This window comes from Solea solea, chromosome 4, assembly GCF_958295425.1.
Source record: "Solea solea chromosome 4, fSolSol10.1, whole genome shotgun sequence".
Classification (NCBI taxonomy): domain Eukaryota; kingdom Metazoa; phylum Chordata; class Actinopteri; order Pleuronectiformes; family Soleidae; genus Solea; species Solea solea.
In genome coordinates, this window is record NC_081137.1 from 13,346,883 (window position 1) to 13,366,577 (window position 19,695).

At 41.1% G+C, this 19,695-nt stretch overlaps 1 protein-coding gene across 1 annotated transcript in view; it reads right to left on the minus strand.

Moving 5' to 3' along the window:
- flrt1a (fibronectin leucine rich transmembrane protein 1a) overlaps positions 1-19,411 on the minus strand; it is a 58,574-nt gene extending 39,163 nt beyond the window's left edge. Inside the window, exon 1 of the mRNA XM_058628214.1 lies at positions 19,024-19,411. The gene's annotated coding sequence lies outside the window, so the exon portion shown is untranslated. The remainder of the gene's footprint in view (positions 1-19,023) is intronic.
- Positions 19,412-19,695: the final 284 nt, after the last annotated feature.

Here is a 19,695-nt window from a genome sequence, read left to right on the forward strand (position 1 = left end):
GAATTACGGCACCGAGAAGCCGACGTCACGAACGCGTGGCGCACTGGTGAATCTCGTCTGTGATTGGGCCGGAGTGTGTGGGCGCAATGTCCTACTTCTTTGCTTTCCTGGATCCATCCATCGTCTACCGCTTTATCCTCCACGTGAGGGCCGCGGGGGGCGGTGCTGTGCCAATCTCAGCTGACATCGGGCGAAAGGCGGGGTCACACCCAGTTTTTTTTTTCTGGATATCACCAATGGTAATTTGAAGAAACATCCATGTGAAATTTGTCATAGTGTAGTGTGGCAAAAAAAAAGCCCTGATATGCTTTTTCTTGGATTATTTCCCTTCTTTTTCTTAATGGGTCTCTCTCTCTCTCTCTCTCTCTGCTCACTCTCCCTTGAAAGACTTTGCTGCTTGATGGCAGCAGCACTATCCCTGCAACCTCCTGAAAAACAAACCCCCACTAACACAACACACACACAGACACACACACACACTGCGTAGGCGCTCTGCAGTGCCTCTACCTCATTGACCACAGTATAATACTTCATTAGCTATATAGCATATTTTACCATTCCAAGTGAGATTAGCTTCCTTTGTCTCCTGTGAGCTGCAGAAACGCTTACTGCCATAAACTCCCTCCATCGTCACAAAGCCAATAACTTCAATGTCAGGGCATTTTATGTTTTCCTGGCATTTCTTTATACCCAACAATTCATTTCTTTTGTTCTAAGAAAGGGGTGCGTTCCTGGAAATGATCCATGTGACTGATAAGTGACTCTGTAAAAATACAAGCGACGGTCTCACAGATGGGTCAAAAGCTCATGATTTACGGGTTTAAAACAAACCAGACACTTGTATGAAATTGTGTGATGCAATTTTCCAAAAAGCTCATACATTATAAAACCTATTGTACTGTATGTGTATATGCAACAGGCCTCTTCTGTAATATTAAACACGGTATTAACAACCAACTGCTTACGGCGGTTCCATAAAGGGCAGTCAAAATTCAGGAGGCAATTCTGGGCTTTTCGAGAACGCCATTTTAAACCATCCCAGAAAATTTTCAGCGCAATTGATCATCACACTTGATTTCACAAGGCACAAAGCCTGGAGCACAGGGAGAGGAGGAGAGCTCGGTGGCAGGAAGAGGGAAAGGAAATCAGACTGAGTAAACCTGTCCATCTGGGCCCCATCTGTGTGTGCTGCCGGTTACTGCGCTCTGACCAGGGCGTCCAGACTGCGAGTGGCTGATGTGTTGCTGAAATCTGACCCAGTGTAGGTGGTAGAACAGCTTCAGATTGCCTTCATGGTCTGGACTCACACAGATACAACGGTTTTGTTCTTCTTCTTCTTCTTCTTTTCATAACACAGCAATTATCTTAGCTGACTGCACACAATCACAAGAATTGGAGGCAATAAAATCACAGGGAAAATACAGCTGTGCACAGGAAATAATTGTATGCAAAACGTATGTGAAGTTAATGCGTTCCAACAGGCAAAGTTGTTGTAGTAATGTGCTTAGAAAAACTAATGTTGCTTATACAAAATTCCTATTGTGTTTCCCATTAATGCATCCACAAAGTAAAGCTGCAAAATAGGGTCAAAGAAATCCGATGATGATGATTTAGACAGTCCAAATGATCATTTTCACAACAGAAAATTCAGTTCACAATAAATTATTATAATAATATTATGTCAAAAATAATTTGTAATCAAATAATTGTCTTCTGAGTCATATTGCAATTCAGGTTATTTAGAGAGGTTATGCGTGCAGCCCTACCATCCAGTGTGCAACATAAAAAATGATATCTCAATTGTAAATATTTATGTACTGTAATTGGTCGTCTTCGGCCTGGATCAGACGGTGTCAACAATCGGCAAATAAAATACAACATAAAAGGCTAAAAATGTTGTACAAACAGTGAGACTGTTAGGAGACTGCACCGGACAACTGTCGTGGATGAAAATTGGGAGTTTGGGGGAAAATGAACATCTTTGTCCTTCAAATCATCCGTCCATAGTAGAGCCATGGCAGGAGGAGTGGAGTGTCTCCAGTTGAGGAAACGACATGGTCAGTGCAAATATAGAGCTAAAGGTCATCATGATGAGTCACGTTTACTCCTGGTGCTTTAGAAAACTGAGACACTTTAACTGTAATCGGCCATTTTTCACATGATGATCACATACATGCTTTTGGATTCGATCAGTGTCCTACTGGAGTTCTCTGTTCGTGTCTGAACACAACTCATTTCGTACATTTTTTGTTTGTATCTGGTTTCATGTTGGATTGATTCCATTCAGGTCTCCTTGCAGTTTAAGGGCGGCGCCTTCCCCGTGAGCCGTTTCACTCCAGCCTTCTGTGATGGTTTGTGAATTATTCATTCAAACATGATTGACTGAGGGATTGAATTACGGGACTGATTGATCAGTGGTCTCGTAAAAAAAGGAGTCCCAGTGACCGCTGAAACCTAAGCGTGACTTAAATGACTATAAAGGGCCAGCGTGAACAATCAGTGCGAGTACGGAATGCGTCGCTCTGGTCGGAGTACACACCATCTCAATTCTTATATTGTCGGAATAAAATCCCAGGCTGCATTCGGGCTGTTACAGAAGCTCGAGCTGCTACAAAATGGAATAAATGGATGGCATCTGTACACAGATAACTAGAAATGACAATGGACTTCTTTATACTAAAATATGCTATTTTAGTACTAGTATACTAGTGTAGTATTTCACTTTACTGAATAAGATAATGTTATAGCTCATATGTTTATTAAGGTGTTGATTATTTTTTCTCAATTAATCGAATAATCACTTGGTAAAACAAAATGAAAATGTTGAAAAATGTTGGTTTTCAAACCTCACAATGATGACGTTTCTGTTTAGTCCACAAACCAACATTGGATCAGATATAATGATTTCTTTGTAAATATTAACATGCAAGCTGAAAAATCGATTAAAAAAACATTCAAACCAATGAATTGATTATAAAAAAGTTAATTTAGCAAATTATTAATTAATTGGTGCAGCCCTTGACTGATTTTGTCTGACAATGAAGATACTCAGCTTTCCGTCATCAAAAAAAAAATACAAATAATCACATTTGAAAAGCCTGAACAGTTACCCATTCATCAGCCGTCAAAATATTTGTGGATTAATTTCCTGATGAACATTTGCAGATCTCATATCCGTCCTGTGCCATCGAACAACTCCAATCTCCCTTCGCGTGTCATTGAGCAGTTTGTCACATCTCCAGCACGACGCAGACGCCTCTCATTTGCAGGCATGGGACAATTTGAAAATGCTGTGTTGCGATTATTCTGACCAAAACGATTACAATTTAGGATATCATGTTGTTCTCCCCGTGTGTGTGTGTGTGTGTGTGTGTGTGTGTGTCTGTGTGGGGGTTCTCCTCCGGGTTCTCCGGTTTCCTCCCATATGTCCAAAAACATGCAGAGGTTAATTGGACACTTTAAATTGCATGTACAGTAGGTGTGACCATAGTAGGTTACTATAGATTTTTCTTTTTTTTTTTTTCAGGCTGCAACTAATTAATCGATCACTAAATGAATTGTCAACTATTTTGATAATCAATCAAAAGACGGTTTGAGCATGTTCAAACTTTCAGCTTCGTAAATGTGAATATATTCTGGTTTCTTTGCTCCATGTAAGAAAGAAATCATTAAACTGAATCATTTTTTGAGAAAGAACATCATCATTTCCAGGTTTGGAAAACACTGATCAACACTTTCTGAAAGTTTATGGACCAAACAACATAATTGATGACGAAAATAAACATTGGAGCCCTTATTTTTTTATGAACATTTTTAAGAAGGTGAAGAGAATCTTAAATGAGATCATTACAAATCCGGGATGGGCTCAAAATTTGCAGGCACCCCCTTGTGACACTTCATAATAAACCCCTCACTGTACATTGGCAAGATGGACAGCATTTTCAAGTCAAATTTCATTCATTCCCAATTGTCATGATTATAGAAATTCACCACTATGAACTCGATGCAAGTGCTTAATATCCCACTGTGCGATAGCGCATGTCGTCCAATCCTTAGTCGTTCATGTCTCTCTCAGCTCATGTCAGAGTTACTATGCTCACGCAACAGCTATTAACAACATACACACAAATATCAGTCATGTAGAAATGTCCATGAATGGCTTCGTGTTTCTAGGCGACTTTTTCTTCAAAACAAAACAACAAACCTCTTTTTTCATTTTTCATCACCGACCTGCCTCATTTTATCCCTCAGGGTTCAAGTCTGAGCCTTGTGTTTTGTCTGATTCCACCCCCCCCCCCCAATGTTTGCATGAACCGCTTCATGCTACAATAATCCCAGATTACACACAGATATACAGTGTGTGTATTTGTATTTCTTACATCTTGTCATTTTCTCTTTGCAATCAGTGACCCTTGTACCACCAAATATTATAGCAGAAATCACCAATCTTGCCTCCACAAAGCACTCGCCCGATCTTGGATTTTGCTGTGCTGCTACTCGGTCTGCATCAATGAGAGACCTTGACCTAAATGTCACTTTCCATTTAGGGTAGAGAAATGAAAAGGGGGAAAAAAACTGGAGTATTCATGAAAACAAAATATTTGATAAAGAATAAAAGAATAATCTTGGTAGCTGCTCCACCTGTTTTTCAACACCACGTCTCAGCCATAAACCCCATATATATATATATATATATATATATATATATATATAAATAAAACTTACTATCAACACTGAGGCCTTTTTAGTTTTGGTAACATTCTGCAATTCTGACCCACGGCTGCAGCTCGCTGTGTAGAAGCAACGCAAGTGTCAAACTCTGCATTATTTGGTGGACGGTGGAACAAACCAAGACATGAACATAATTTGCAAAGTCTGCTCGGGGGAGTTTTCGTCTTTTTTTCCCTACTTATTTTTAAGACACCCCCGCAAACATCCATCCATCCATCGTCTACCAGTTCTATCCTGACTAAAAACTCACCGCTGACGCTCCCACCCTCCATTCCCCTCTCCTGGCCATGTGCATTTGTTTTCAATGAAGCAGTCGAACACAATGGAGCCAGGTCCATGCCGGTCGACAACCGCTTGGCATGCTCCTGTGTTTTTCAATTCTCGCCCATTCCAAAGAAGGCATTCCAATGTTTACTTGTCTGTGTGTGTGTGTGTGTGTGTGTGTGTGTGTGTGTGGCCCCTCAAGCCCTTTTGTCTTCCTTTTCTCTGCTCCTTTTTCGCTGGCTCAGTCATGATGAACACTAGCGCTGCCTTGATCTTATAGCCCATACCTGGCTAGGGTGTGTGTGTGTGTGTGTGTATTTGTGTGTGTGTGTAGTGTCGTGAAGCAATTTGTGTTACTCGCGAGACCCAGGACTTTGCGAGACCTCCTGATTCTGAGGACTCCGGGTCAGTGGCCCTGGTCTTGCAAGGCTGGTTTTCTGCTAACAGACGGTCGAGTGGGAGGAGTGGATACAGCCCCCAAACTAAAGCCATTTAACATCACACTATCTACAAAGCTGCTAAATTAGGGTAAAAACTCCTGCATAATTCTGCTTTAAATGAAAATTTTAATTGTGAATAAACTGGCTGTACTATTTTTATGTGAAGCCGGTATCACAATGAGATTTTTCCTTAATCTTCATGACACGTGGCCATTGTATTTGACTTAAAACAATACATTTCTTACAAACAGCTCCTTCATGCATCAGCTCAGCTGTGGCGCGTGTAGCATAAGGCGAGACATTTCTAAACGTCCAAATGTGTTTTTGTACAGGAGAGGGAGGAGGGGACAGCGCACGCCGTGTGTAAAATATAAGGTGATGTTTGCATATTGCAGAGTCATTACTGGAAATGTCTTCCTTTTGCTGTGTGCTGCAAAGCTCCCAAATTTAAAGGCAAAGCACCGCTCGCTGCTCTCAGGAGAGAGAGATAAAGGGAGGAAAAAAAGCCACAGGAGCAACAAAGAGGACTATAATTACTGCTCCAGCTGGAACAGAAAAACAAGCAAGTGGCTTCAGAAGTAGGCGAACATGGTAAAATATTGGGAATGGATGTCAGGTTGTTTTAGTGCAACAAAATAATCTAAATTTAACATTCCTTTCCTACTTAATTCCCCACACGCTAACTGCTAACCCTTCACCGTCTTGACTTCACGGCGGCTCGCTGCCTGTGTGGCCTCGGCTTCCAAGCTCATCCCGGTGAGATTCATTCGCAGGCCGCGTGCGAGCGTACGGTTGCGTGATTTGACGACCACAGAGCTCAGTGGGCAGTAGGGAGTGTCATGTGTGCTGCATGTGTTGTGTTTGAGGAAAGAAGGAAAAAACACAGCCAGCAGCCATAGGAGACTGCACGCACGAGTCAGTCACGTTCAAATGTGTCTTTTCTCAAGTCAGTTGGCAAAAATCTGCACTCGAGTTGGCATGGCCCAATGTACCCTACTGGCTGCCAGCTGTCACTCAGGAAGACAGAAAGATGGAGGATAGAGAGAGGAGGAGGAGGAGGAGGAGGAGGAGGGGAGTAATGGGAGTGATGATGTGAGGACAAGCCCAAAGGCTTTCTTTCTCTCTCACTTGTTTCTCATTTGTCTCTCCGATGATTACAAAAAAGAAATGTGGCAGCTGAAAAGAAGAGAGGGCAATCGAGAGAAACAATACCGAGGGGGGGGGGGGGGGGAGAGAAGGAGAGATGGTGAGCGTGATACGGAGAAAAACTCCACAAACCATTTCTCATGCTGATGGAAATTTTTCGTTAATGCACCATAACGCAGCAATTCTTAATTCATTAGGCCAAATGAGAGCTCCCCGGGGTTTGAAATGACCTTACACAACGTGGAAGTCTATTTTATGCATACGTTGATTCTGCTTTGTGTGCAGAGAACAGGTTTACCCACAGTCGCTTGTTGCAGTATTCATTAGAGGTCTCCTCGAACTAATTAGGACTGAATAGGAGGAAAAATAAATCTCCTCTGCACATAGTGAAGCTCCTCATATGGTGAAAAATGAACAAAAAAAAAAAAGGAAAAAAAGGAATCTCTTTTTGGGATTACAATTAGTTTTTCCCCGAATGATCACACCGGGAAAAAAAAAAAAAGCTGATTAAAAACACACAGTGAAAATCCAAATGGATGAATGTTGGTGGTTTCTTCTAGGTGCAACATTTAGCAAAACACTCAAACGCAAACACAATCCACTGCTGTATGAACAGTAACTTAATGGATTCTGGAGTGTGTTCACATGCGTCGTAAAAAAACAAACGTTTTTTAACCAATCGATTCAGGGGCTAGCTGTCGTGTCCATTGTTACCAAGGAACCCAAACCTGAGCAGTATTGACCTTAGAAAAGAATCGACAAGTTTAAAATATGGCTCAACTCCAAGTCCTTACTCCTCAAACGCTTTAACGATACAAAAACTGTCAATGTGCTTTATCCGTGGAGTGACTGCACCTGCTCCGAGACTACTGCCTTTGATTTGCTACTCAGCCGAAATAAAGCCACTATTTTCCCAAAGATTCACCTAACATAATATTTAAAAAGGATCTTTTGTTACGGGATTTAGTTTTATTTTTCGCTCCTGAACACATTCAACGGAAGCGGTTTGCAATTCGCTTTCATATTCTGGCGTCTTAATTGCACCCCCTGGGGATCCAATATTTTTGAACAATCTCCTGATTGTTTCCTGTGCCACTACGTAGGAATCATTTTATATCCATGAGGCATGCCGTATTCACTCAAATGATCTTGAAGAAACATTGCAGATCTCTAGCAGATGTTCTTTTTATGGGTGAGGACCAAAAAATCTGTGCTTTTCCATTATACAGTCCTACTCATTTTTTTTATTTTGCTTTTCCATTAGCGATAGTACCTGGTGGCCGGTAGACTGCCGGCTACTGATTGGAAGAGTGGCGTCACTGGAAGAGCCACGAGTGCGACGTCCAACACAAGAACCATATCGAACAACGCTGAACTGTAGATCAGTTCAACGAGATTTTCAAAACCCTGTAACTTCAACAACCTCTGACATTTAGCAAGGACATTTCTAAAATCTCAATATTTGACAGAGGAGGCTGGTGTATTTAGACGAAAGCTGGCAATTTGTGAGCCGAATCACAACCTCTTCAGCCATATTTCAGTTCAGTGACGGTGTCGGACTCAGTCTGCGCGCCGGTCAAGCAGGAAGTACTGAACAAATCATTTTGATGAACCAATTCTACCGTTTGAGTACACCAAACTGTTTTGCTTGTCACTAGTTTTTGTGTTTGCGTCACGTATAAAACCATGTCACCGCAGTTTCGTGCATCCGCGCTATGGCGACCCCGCCCACGTTGAGGAGATACTGAAGTAATGGAGAACGACGTTTAGGGTTAGGCATTTAGTTGTGATGGTTGAGGTTAGGGTCAGGGCTAGGGGATCGATTGATTGATTGATTATGATTTATGTCTATGAGTGTCCTCACTACGAATGCATTGTTAAGGTGTGTGTTTGAATGCGTGTGAAAATGCCGTGTTCATACACTAAGTGCTTAAACTGCAACCAAATGGTGAAAATACAAAACATAATAGCAAAAGAATACATTTGAGGATGTTTGGAACTGGAACACGCCAATTGATATTTGTCACCATTTAAATTAAATAAGATAAGACAAACAACTGATTGATTAATGGAGAACAATTGCTAATATAAAATAATCATTTGAGCTGCTTTCACCAGCTAACTACCTTTACTGCTCAACAGCAGAAAAGGGAGGAGCCTGTTTACAAGAAAAGCTTGGATCACATAAATGACGACTGGTGTGAGTCATTAATGGAGCCTGCCGCACAGATATTACAAAAAAAAAAGTCAAATGTAATGACGTCTCTCTCTGACTTCACGACAATCAATCAACCTTCAGTACCCTCACAGCGCTGCACACAGACAATTTGTGGCTTAGTTTCCCCGACAGTAAAATTGTCAGCAGCATGAGAGCAAGAGGGTTTTTTTGGTTGAAAACACTGAATATCAGCACGTATTGTACATTTGATTTAATATGAAATATTCTTTTCTCCACAGCGGTAGAGATTAAAAGATTTCTCAAAGCCTTTCATGTTACACAAGCGTGCAGCACACGTGCAGATACTACTTGCTCATATTCCACCTCATGGGGAACATTAATATTTAATTGCTTCGGCCAAGACACCAGTTTACAGCCAGGCAGGTCTCTGAATCTTGACTGATTCTAACAATATTTGAAAATGAGTGTATAATGTGTCAACAAAATGTCAGACACGACTCCGTTACTAATAAAACAAACGTAGACTTTTCACTGGACACTGATGTATGTGATTTACGCAGTACACGGGGGGGGGGGGATCAGTAAATCATTAGAGGACACGTTCATGGACATCAGCTGGATTTAAACACTTTAGTGTCTACAAATGTCAATAGCACTGGGCCTCAAGACGCTCCCTTCATGTCTCATTTAGAACCCTCGCCATAATAAAAGGTTAGCCACCATCAGCTGCCAGCTGCTTAGCCTTTTATTTTTTTTTTAGCTCTCGGTTGTTTTCAATGTCTTATTTTTAAAATAATACATACAAATAACAATTATCACAAAACAACTTTAAATAGCTACAGGATTATTATGCTATGATATTTTCTCGATTTCCATGTTATAATTTACAATTACTTGATACAGCAATTCAGCTTAAAAAGGCTCGAAAACATTTCCAATGGGATGATCGCAAGGTTATCAAGATTATTTTGTTACATATACATTACAGTGTCGACTGCAAAGTGTAAACAAAAGGACAAGGTCGAGTTAGATGTCAACAGGAAGCAGCGTGGGATCATGGGAACTGTTGTCCAGCACCACAGCTGATGAAAATCTATCAATGCGACTCAAGGGAGTTTGCCCTGAAAGTTATAGCACGGACGGTAAAGTGCATGAAGTCATTTACTGGCAACCAAACTGACATGGTCACTTCCTTGAATGAAAACATGGATTTCTGTGGATTTAAAGAGTATTGGAAGATATTCGATATTAACGCGGAAATGTTACGTATTGTATCTTTAAGTCTAAAGGAAACATCAAATCAAAAAGGTCCCAATGTTGCCAAATGATGCCACTTTTTTTTTGGTGAAGTAATATGGCACATAAAGCTCATTCCTATTAATATAATGTGGAGCTCGTGCAGCCCCCGGCACTCAGGCACTTAGCAGATGACTTCATTAAAGTCCATGAGGATCCAGGGCTTAAGGGTTTAAGGGGGACATTAGGACTGAGCCTTAGTGGGTATGCTGTCAGTTAAAACCTCCATCCCAGGGGGGGCGTTCACCACAAATGTGACAAAGACTCGACCTTTCAACCAGGAATACAGCATTAACTGGTGAAAACACACACACAAGAAATATTTAGGGCTACATCGAAAGTTTGAGAAGACATTTGTCTCTTAAAACTGTTCACTCGTAAAGAAAAGTGAGTATAATTTGCAGCAGATAAATGAAGGTAAAGGGCAAAGTTCAACAAATGTGCAACCACCAAGTAAGTGATGAACAAAAGAAGTGTAACTCTGCCTGTGGTAAAAGCAGCAAAGACAAATTGGGATTTTTATTTTTTTTCCCCAGCTCAGTACACTCTCACAGGCAGCTTCGAGCTATTGATGTCTGTTCCCACAACTATTATTATTCAACATTCAATTTAGAGACTCCAGGATACCACTTTTAGAAGTAAAGCCAAATATTGGAACAATGGCAATGCAGTGATGACCCTCACATGCTCACAGGGCTTTTATCTGCACAGAGCTTTCATCTGTGGAGAAAAAAAAAAAAAAAAAAAGGTCACTCTGCATGCACGTCGACGCTGAAGGAGGTCTGTTACTCAACAGCGCTGAACCAGCACTCTGTTTTGAAAAGGCCGCGGCATAATGTGGGTTCATTTCTGTCAAGATGGCTGATAACGCAATGCACTCAAACAGACAAAATTAATGCAGGAGGCTATATTTCTTTATCCTCAAACCACAGTAAATGGTTGTATCAGCATCAGGGCTGATGTAATCAGGGGGAAGATATGCACTGCACACACTGAGGCATAGCAGGGGAGGAAATGCAGTTCCTGCCTGCTCTTTTTGAGTAATATCACGAAATTGTCAGTCTCTCATCTTTGCACCTGCGCCGGCTTATAGATTCACATTTATAGACGGCGAGCTTGAACCTCAAGTCTTCTTTTGCATATTGACAAAAGCTCATAATCTGTTTGGCTCGACGTCTCCGCACTGTACTGGCTGTTGGAGAGACAGGAGGCTAGAAAACGGGCGCTTCTCAGATGTTTCGTCAGATGTACACCCACGGACTTGTCAGATCAGCTCCACTACTCCTTCACACACACACGTTTTGATTGGCTATAGGCTGAAAAACAACAACGGGAGTCTAATGCGAGTGGAACCATCAAAGCACGGACCTGCGTCAACGCCACATCACTCTTTGCAACGGGCTGAGGCAACAGCCGACCCCATTTGAATTGAAATAATGCTACCTGAAATAAATCTGGTCTGAAATAATACAGAATCTGATTTTCTACATTTTATTGAGATTTGTTTTGGACAGAAAACAAAAAAAATATTCTTTTTCTTTCCAAATCTGACTCTGGGAAGTGGTTTGAAATGCAATGAAAATCAGATTTCTGCATTATTCATCGAAGTTCAAACCAGGGTCAGAAATTAGTGAGGGCCCGGGGGCAAAATGCCCTTGAAATATCTGGAAAAAAGCCCTTAAAATTCACCTTAGAACACTAAAATACATACAGTAGTTAACGTTAGACTAAGTCCGAGTTGAGAATGGCCAGCTACACACAGCAGAAACACAGGATGAAACCAACAGCATGACTGACACCATCACTGCTGCTGAAACAGTTGTGAGAGATGGTATTGTCTGTGGTTGGACGATGGACTGGATCGGGACATCTACTGACAGTAGAGGACACGAATCCTCCATTGTGTCCTTCAAACTGTGAGTGCAGTTGGAAATGCAGCTGGCCTTAAATCTCATTCTAAGAGGTATTAAAAAGGTCTTAAAACGTGTTGAAGTGCCTGAAAAGAACCAATTTGAGAAATAAATTTCCCACGTAGTCTGAACATGGCGTTATATTCTTTAGCGATTACTGTTTTTTTCAGCCTCTGCTCGACTACATTGTATTTCTGCATTTTATAAAAGGACATGCATAAAACTATGTTTTAGAGGCCGTTCACCCAACATCCAATTACAGAGCAGGATGCAGGAATAGTGCCAAGAGAGGATGACTTTAACTGCTGCACAACATGATCGTGTTTAAGTTATAATTTTGACCAATCCTGCTATGCAGTGAATGTCAATCATAGCATATTTCCAAATCAACATCAAAGCAATCAGCGGCAATTAAGGAGCAACTGGAAACGGTGTTCAGTCCATTTGCTTTATTTGCTTTGGAAGGATTTGGGTTGGTTTCCGCGCAGCAACATTGCCATTCCCAGTCTGACAGACAAACAGCACTCATAAAACTGAGGCGTCTGCTTCACAGCACTGCAGGAAGTTTACAACAAATGTCTGGATAAATCCACCAGAGATGGCACTGCCAACTCGTCTCCAATAAAACACTCTAATGGTGCTCAAAATGGAACACAAATGAGATGATGCAGTGTGGTTATTTCCACGTCCAGGAATTTAAAACACATTATGGATGTTGTCAGTAGAGATTGGGCTAAAAAGGAGGTAGAGAAACAACATGTCCTGTCACTTTCATTGTGGGGTTGAATGATTTGTGTAGTTTTTTTTTTCTGTTGTTTTTTTTTTTTAAATCAAATTAGTCAATCGCAAAGGCTGCAAATCAATTATTCAATCCTCTATGTAAATTAGAAAAACGTAACACACATATTGGAAAAATACTCCACTAAAACTCGTATTATAACACAAATATAATCGCCATTGCAATATGTAGCAGGAAAAAAAAGGGGACACATTGTTCAGCCCTACTCTCCACAGTCTCTTTGCCAGCTGAAGATAACACACTGATCCAATGCACCTCAGTTTTGTCAGCAGTAGCTCAACGTGCTGTTTACCCTGCAAATGTACGACTAATTAACTCGTGGCTACGGACAAAGATGGAGTTTGTCCAGCTCAGCTCAGGCCGGGAGCAAGGACACCAACACCAAAGGCCACACTGGCTCCAGAAATCCCTCCCATCACCGACACTATGGAGAAGAGAAGGTGCCAGCGTGTCTGTCCCTGCTGCTACAAACAGAAAGTGGCTTACATAAAAATGTTATTCCTGAAAACACTGTACACAGTATATCCACTGAAAGCTCTGATGACAAACCGAATGCCTACAGTTCTATGCAACAGTCTCTGGCCACCATCACATTTGTTTTAGCACTGCTATAATGGTCGTATATGAGTATTTCTCATTGTCTTACAAAATACTGGAAGAAATGTATGCAAGTTTAAAATAAGTGAACATTTTACTGTTTAAGTGTTCAAGTATTCAACGTGACCTCTCTTTACACGTAAGCAATGGCAGGAGTCGAACACTAATTCATGCTATGAGTAACACTTCACGTCATTCCATTCACAATGCCAAAGGTTCGAGACTTTAACAGACGTAAAAATCATAATTTTGCGTCAACAAGGCCAACAACAAAGCTCGCGGTGGCCTGTATGTCATAAAAGCTCATGGCTTGAAGAATAAATAGCGCTCGTTCATTTCCTTAATGTGGTATTTACCACTGTGGCATTGGAAATAACAGTGAGTGATACTGCTGTGCACTCGCACCCAGCAATCAGTCAACAGCGACTATAGGTGCTTTCCATCACATTATTCAGGATCATTGTAATGAGATGTTTTAATCCTGTTCCAGTCCACCTCCATTCTGTTCTGACAGGTTTCCACCTACACCAGGAAAACACAGCAAACCAGCCTCTTTTTTTTTTTTTTTGCAGCTGTAATGGCAACAATGTGTAGTGCAAGGGGTGTCATTCCTATAATGACTGAGCTGTCATGAATATAATAGCTTTGCTGTTGTGTTTTATAGACAGAAAGTTCACCGACTCCCGGCACAAGTAAGAAGTACTGCAGCCGAGGGCAGTCAGTGTGGTTTGGACTGAAGCTGCATCATTTCTATCTGATAGTGGCAGGTTGTTTTGCAGCATGACGTGACGTCTCAGGAATAAAGGAGGCAGTGACACAGCAGATCTGTGGCCATCGGATCTTTGAGCTTGCCCGTTGTCCATGTGGAATCTTTCATGCACCATGTCAGGGCTGCAACTACTTCTTTTCACCATCAATTAATCTGATGATTATTTTCTCCATTAATCAATTAGTTGATGAAATTTCTGAAAAATGTTGAAAAATGTTGATTGGTGATTCCCAAACCTTGAAATGAGTCTTGTTTTGTGTGAAACCAAAAATGATTACGTTTTAATGAACGCATTCACAATTAAGAAGCTAAAAAAAAAAAAAAAAAAACACAGAAACAAATTAATCCAAATAGTTTATGTTCATTTTAGGGCAGAAACAATTACTCGAGCACTAAATTATTCGTCAAATATTTTGATCTATTAAATTGGTTTGAGTGTTTTTTAAAAATAATTTAATTAGTTTCTCTAATTTGTTGAATGTGAATATTTTTTGTTTTCTTTGCTCCATATAACAAACTTTATTTCTACCTCTTTTGAATGATTTCTGCATATAAAAAAAATAAATAAATAAATAAATAAATAAATAACATCAGGTAATTTGATGGGCTGAAACGAATTAGTCAAAGATCAGGACAAAATTATATGGACATTAGTCAAATGTCAATAATGTCAATGAGTCAAATGAGTCAGTGAGAAATATTACCTTGCATTTACGGGCGACTGGAGTGAGCACTAATGATGTGGTACTGGCTTATCACCCAGCAGCAACAACCACAGCCTGTGATCTGCTACAGGTTGCCAAGTGTAGCACACTTACAGCAAGCTGGTCATTACTGAAAGTAAGCCCCAAGGTGAAAGGCAACAACAAATGACTGCCTATACATTATCCTGCTCATTACAAAGCTCCTCACGAAAGGCATTAATCTTCCGATACAATATCCGGATTTTAAATGCTTCTCTTTAATGCAATAAAGTCATTAGCAATGCTGCTCGGATAGATCATAGCTCTATCTGTACCTGGCTATGCTGTTAACAACTGAAACATTTAGAAAACTAACAGGTCTGACGTCCAACCACTGACGGGCAATTCAAAAGGAGACAAACAAATCATAGCCCTTCATGTGCTAGTCTGGGTTTCAACTTCAACTACAGGATCAAAACCAAGACAGAGACCATGATATGCAAACATACTCCCTATATTTATTTGTGTTGTTATTCTGGAGATGCAGAAGGTTTTTTGTCAGTAGGATGCAATGTTTTCAGGTTTGTGTGGACGCAGAAATCCATTCGTCAATTCCATCAAATCAGATTTGTGTCACTTCAGTATGTGGTCGTACAAAGGATATACAGTATGTCCAATATGTGGCCATGCAACTGGATCACGGTCATATCAGCATTAGGGTTGCAACTTGTCACTAAATACGCCAAGAATCCTTCTTCAACATACATGACAAAGTAACGAACACATCCGCTGACTCAGTTGTCAGTCTTCACATTCGTTTTTCCACCACATGGTCCAAGGGCGACTCGACTCGGCACGCTACCTGGTACTTTTTTCAAATGCCTGCTCTGGCGAGGCTCCAAGCGAGCTGAACCAACACTACGCGTGACGTCGTCAGACTGCCGGCCACTGATTTGTCAGAGTGCTGCAACAGGAAGAGGTCATGAACGCGACGTCCGACACAAGAATCAAACCTAACAATGCTAAACTGTAGATCAATTAAAAAGACTTAAAAATCCCCAAAACTTGCATTAATCTCCAACATTTAGCAAGGAAACGTCTAAGATCTCAATGTTTTACAGAGGAGTCTGGTATTTGGTGTCACAACCCCTGCCGCTGTATTCAGTGACGACCAATACACGTGCGCTCAACATTGATGTCATCGATCTGCAGCACAGCAAAATCAAACCACAGTAAAGGAAAGTGTTGTCCTCCAGAGCTAAATCTCACCCACACATTTGACGCAATAGCTTTTATTGCTAAATTTCCCTAAACCACAAATATGAGGTTTTCCTTTGTTGTTGTTGTTGATGATGCGTGCAAAAAAGATATTTGTGCACACACACGCGAGTTTGAAATGTTGCATTCAGATGACAGCAACCCGTAGTTATGAATGTGAACTGTCAAATCTGATCCATAACTAATCAGATTTAAACTGGATTTGAATGTAGTTGGTCATCCGAACCCAGCCTTTTGTGTTTGTTGGTTACCTAGTGATGTATCCTGAAGCCGGGCAAATCAATTAAGCAACGTGCTGCAGCATCAGCACCACGGCTCCAGTGAAACTGGACTATTTCCACTGCTTCCTTTCGAAAGGTGTGGCTAAGTCAGGAGACAAAGCGGTGTAATCAGGCCGTTGACCATGGCCTCCCTCATTACTGCCAAAAGCAGGCTTTGGTGCCAGCAACTCAGAGGGAAGCCCATCCAAGAAATGTCTCTTCCAACTTGCAAAAGATGAAGTGCCATCTGTTTGTCTATCGCCTGTGTGCCGTCGGCACAGGTTAGATGAAGTTATTACAGCAGGCACGTCTCAATCCTCTGCAGTTCCTAATTCATGAGTCACATGTCGCCGATTTGTTTCGCCTCTGGTAAGTGCACCGGTATGAAGCGTCGTCCTGATAAGTAACATGTGGAACTATCACATAAATTAGATTATGTTCTTGGATCTCCAAAAAGCTGCTATCTTAAAACACTGATCATTTAGGATAGAGTTTCCATAAATCTGTCCGATAGCTGGACACCCGCTCTCACGATTAACATGGCTGCCAGCAGGGACTGAAGGAAATAAACAGATACTGTATGTCTGCACTAGTCTATAATATCTATGATATCTTAAAAATATGTTTGCTGCTTTCTCTCACTGTTATAGTTGGCCTTTTCAGGCTGGGAACTGAAGTTTGAGAGAAAATCTGCAATTTTACATCACAGCACACAGGAATTATTAATCTACTGCCATCTCCATCAGTAAGTTAAAAGAATTGCGACTTCAGTGTTTAACACTGAAGCCTCAAAATGTCCGTCTGGACTTTTTTTTTTGGCTCATTTTAACTACTTTAAATTATCCTGTGAGGAAGTGCTTTGGCCCATTTATCCAGAATAACTTTCAATATCTGGTTATGTGCAATTTACTGCATGTTAAAAATAATGTATGAACAATTTCAAATTATGAAAAACAAAAGGTTTTATGGAGAAGAAACACTCACATTGTGTGTGTTATATGTTGAATTTGAACACTATAGAACAAAATGTGTATTGAGTATTTGTCTCAATGTCCAAAAATAGGCGTTTTTTCCCAACTCTCTCTTCTCTGTTGACAAAGACAATGATTCGCCGGCTTCTTGCAACAGCGTGAGTGAAACTACCGTAATAACCACATGTTGTCTTTGACTTGCAACTTCTCAGCTTTCTCAGAAAATTGGAATTTGGAATTTTGCATAGTTACAGCAATGCAAAGTGCATCTGCACAGACGTGTTGTCTGCGATACGGCCGGTGTTAAAAGGAGTTAAAATCCCTTATTTGGCACAATCTTATGAAACAAGGCTGTGGTACACCAGCAACTTCCTGTGCCCCCCCCTCACTAAGCTCAAAAATATAAATAACTAAATATTTTCTCTGTGGAATTTGGAGCAGGAAGGTGTTCAGTTTGGAATTGGAAAAGAATGTTTAGCGGTGAGTGGCGAACGTATTCTTAAGATATCATAGACTTAAGCAGGTGTGAATTGTATTGGATTAATCTATTGTAAAGTGGCTAAAACCTCGTTCTAATTCTGTCCCCCTAATTCTGCCAAGTGTTTGGCTCACAGAAGGGATAGCGGCAAACTTTGTGATGACAACGTGTCAATACCTCATACAATCACGCTTCAAAACACCCTGAACTATCCCCTTATGGTACACTTATATGGAACGTGACAAATAAGGAAACGTAACACGATGCAGGAGCGTTTTGAATCCGACTCTTTGCTTACTGGCTGAGTAGTGAGTGCGGTCGGTGTGAGGCTCTGAACCACAACACATTTCCATTTTAAGGTGTTTAGATTCATGGCGTGCTGTGTTGATTTCAGCTGTTTTACCAATTAATGGCATTTTAATGGGCATACATGGCAGGAGGCCCTGCCGCAGGAAAATATATGCAGTCATTCTCTCCAGATGAGTCAATGAATGTAAGCTGGTGCTGGTGCTGGTGGTGGTGGGGGTGGGGTTTGGGTATGAGGGTTATCTCCAACTCACCTGACCAACTTCAGCCCAGAATCTTCACACACAAATCCTGAATGGTGGACTAGGGCCTACATTCAGAATTTTTAAAGCTATTATGTATTTTTTTTTTTTTTACTGGAAAATGTTTTTCATCCTCAGCCATTAGACTCCTGCGTTTTAATTAAATACGTGCACAGTGCAAACAAATCAATTCAATTGTTAACTTAGATGCTTTGCTGCTGTTCTTTTTTATTTCTCCATTTCCCTCTTTTTTTATATATATATATATATATATATATATATATATATAAAATGCATGCAGACCTGCGCCAACACTTCCCTAATCCTGTATCTTTCTAATGTTTTCTCCTTTGTTTGGTTTTATATCCACACTAGTGGGCCTTTCGGAACCACAGCCTTATATAACAGCTCTTCACTGAAACCCGCATCCTCAATCAAGTGGTTTTTGGCATTTGGCACCGAGTCGATTGTATTGTTTCACAGACACAGACCCAATTGTTTCTTGAACCGTGCCACAGACACAGACAGTAAATAAAAAAATACTTGTTGGGCTACAACGCGCGATAAAACACCAATGAGGTGATTTGTTGATCATTTATTTTTTTTACATGCCTGATCGGTTGATGAAAAGCGCATTGGCAGTCCGCGCATATCAATCAAGGCTCATCACCTACCGGATGGTGCTTCGGCTGCCGCGCTCTCCTTTCATGCACACTTCCCCAGATTCGGTCGCCCTTTTTCGGGTTCGGCGGCTCCTCGTGCGTCCTCCACAGTCAGGTGCGAGCACGACCTCGCCTTGTTGTATTCCCATATGTTGAAGGCAGCACGAATGCTCCAGTGGATGAGTGAATGGAGAGCCTGTGTGATCATGTGCTGCCAGCTCCTGTCTCTGTCCGTGTGTGTGTGTGTGTGTGTGTGTTCCCTCCCCGCTGCGGCAGCTCTGACTGGCTCCGCGCTCACACATACAGAGGAATAAAAACGTGCCGGACTCGCTGGCGAACTTGTGCACCTTATTATGGTAATTAGTCGCTCGCACCGGTCCGTGCTCGCTCACCCGTTCATTCTTTGAGAGATACGCAAGCTCTCAGCTGTGTCCGCTGTTTGCGCTGAATAAATAAATTACCTCCGAGAGATTTCTTTTTCTTTTTTTTGACAGAGAGAGAGAGAGAGAGAGAGAGAGAGCGAATGAGGAACAGATGAGAGAAGACGTAAAGGATGGATAGGATTAGAGCAGAAGAAGGCTGGGACACATTTGTAAAAAAAAAAAGAAAAAAAGGTTTTCATCCACATGTCCTTTGGTTAACACTGAGCTATAATGTACATCACTCTTTCTCTCATTCATTCAT